Below are 2,451 nucleotides of genomic sequence, written 5' to 3' on the forward strand. Positions count from 1 at the left end.
GCACTGATGGAAAAAGAGGGGCTTTCTATTCTGATAAAGAGCTATCTTCTCAGAATCTCACGGGGGCAGTTCTAACCTGTCCTGTCTAACCACTGCATTTGAACGGTGGTGCTCGAGAAGCATTTTGAACTGCCACAAGGACAAACCAATCTCTCTTGGAAGAAGTATGGTCAGGGTTCTCCTAAAAGGCCAGGATGTTGAGGCTTCGTCTTACACACGTTGGACATGCTGCATAGAGAGACCAGCCCCTGGAGAAGGACATAATGTTTGGTCAAGGGGAGGGGTGGCACAAAAGGGGAAGAAGACCCTCGATTAGATGGATGGACACTGTGGCTGCATCAATGGGCAGTGTCTCCTGTTGTGGGATTATTGTGTGTTGGAGCCATTTTCAAGGCACCTCATCAGGAGGGGGTCAGGAAATCGAGGGGGGTGAATTGGAGGTGGGGAGTCATTGCTTAAGGGCCGTGGAGCTAATGACAATGGGAAATTTTGGAAAGGGAGACTAGTGGTGACCACACAACAGGGTAGACATGATGAATCACACTGAGGGATCTGTGTAAAGTGTGGAAATAATGAATATTTTATACACACACACACCTGGCATTTCGCATCAGGTTGCTTGTTGCCCTTCACTTCAATGAAAGACCCCCTTATTACCACCTGATTCCTCTAGCCCAGAGAAAACAGAAAAGGATTTTTGTTTGTTTAAAAGAAGGCATTTAATACTCCCCAACCGCATCATGACCCCAGTCCTACCTTACAAATCCAGCTAGACTGGAACATGGACACAGGTATAAATAAGAGCTCTGGACACACAGAATGCAGGACAGATAAAACCCTCAGGAACAGTAATGGGAGTTGCAATGCCATGACTGTAGATGGAAAGTGGGGGGAGGGAGGATGAGAAACAGTGGAAATGTGGGTGAAGGAAGACAGCAGATGATATAAGATATGAAAATAACAATAATAATTTATAATTTATCAGGGGTCCAGGAGGGTGGAAGGGTGGAGGAGGGAAGGTGGAAAATAGGAGATGATATTAAGGGCTCAATCAGAAAGAAAATGTTTTGAAAATGATGATGGCAATATAGGTACGAATGTGTTTAATACAATTGATGTTATAAGAGCTGTAAGAGCACCCAATAAAATGACTTATTAATCTAAAAAAAGGAGGCAGGAAAGGCGAGACTGGCACAGTGTCTGTTTTGTTGGAAGTGGTGGAAGAGGCTGGGTGTGCTCCGGCGAAAGGGACGTCCCCTGGGTCCTTCTCAGGGAACTGATCTCAACACCTCAGCATCACTTTGGGTGGTTTCTGAACAGTCAATAATAATAAAAACCAACTGTAACACTAAACTCACTGCCTTTGAGACAATTCCAATGCATATAGATGCTACAAGACAGGGAAGAACTGCCCCTGTGGGCTTCCCAGCTTGTAACTCTTTATAGGGACAGAAAATATCTTCCCCCGTTGTAACAGCTGGTGGTCTTGAACTGCTGACCGCGTGGTTAGCAGCCCAATCCATAACCCATTATCTATTACACACACATGTAAGTATATATATGCTCCCATCCATATGGAAATCCAGTTACCTGGTACTGCAGGAGAAAGGCCGAGAAGCAACATGGCTGCTTGCTACCTGCTGATTTGGGGACAGCTGAATGGGGCGTTGGTGGGACCATTTCAGTAGATCGAAATTACAGTGTCTACAAGGTCAAGGGTATTGTCAGCACTCGTGGACAGGGATGGCCCATCTGCAATGGGACTTTTCTCTTTCTTTGCATGTCAAGACTTTCATTTTATGAACTACAAACAAAATCCAATACCCGTAACAGCCACTAAGCTGTGCCCTGTGACACCTTTGTCCGACCTCTCCCCTCTGCCTGCCCTCTGCCCAAGCCTTTTCTGTGGCTTCATTTTCCGGCACCCAACTGCAGTCTGCCACTCAGTAGTACACTGTCTCTTCACGTCAGTTCCCCTTCCTACTCCATCCAGGGACAGCCCAATGTCCTCTTGGATGCACACATCCCCTCCTGGCTTGACCACAGGGGACTGTTTCCTGCCCTCTGTTTGTTTAAGCAGAAGCTCTGGGCCGGGGTCACTTTAAGGAACAAAGACTGAGCAGGATTCGACTCTCGATGTCTTGGTTCCAGAAGATGAGTTTCACTAAGATCAAATGCCAAGGGCACGCTAACTGGCATAGAGCTGTTCCTCTGTGGGGGCTGAGAACACACTGCGCCCACCAAGAGAGACAATGTGTGGCATCTGCAGCGATCTGTTAGAGACCTGGTCGAAGTCTTTACACACACAAATGTTCATGGTGTGTGTGTCTATGTGTCAGCATGCATGGGTGTGCACATGGGAGCTTGTGTGTGCACCGGGGCTTCCAAAATACCATGGAAAATCTCATTAGCTTTCGATTCCCTTCTCCAGGAACTTTCAGAAGCCCCTTC

The sequence above is a fragment of the Tenrec ecaudatus genome, chromosome 2 (genome assembly GCF_050624435.1).
Source record: "Tenrec ecaudatus isolate mTenEca1 chromosome 2, mTenEca1.hap1, whole genome shotgun sequence".
Classification (NCBI taxonomy): domain Eukaryota; kingdom Metazoa; phylum Chordata; class Mammalia; order Afrosoricida; family Tenrecidae; genus Tenrec; species Tenrec ecaudatus.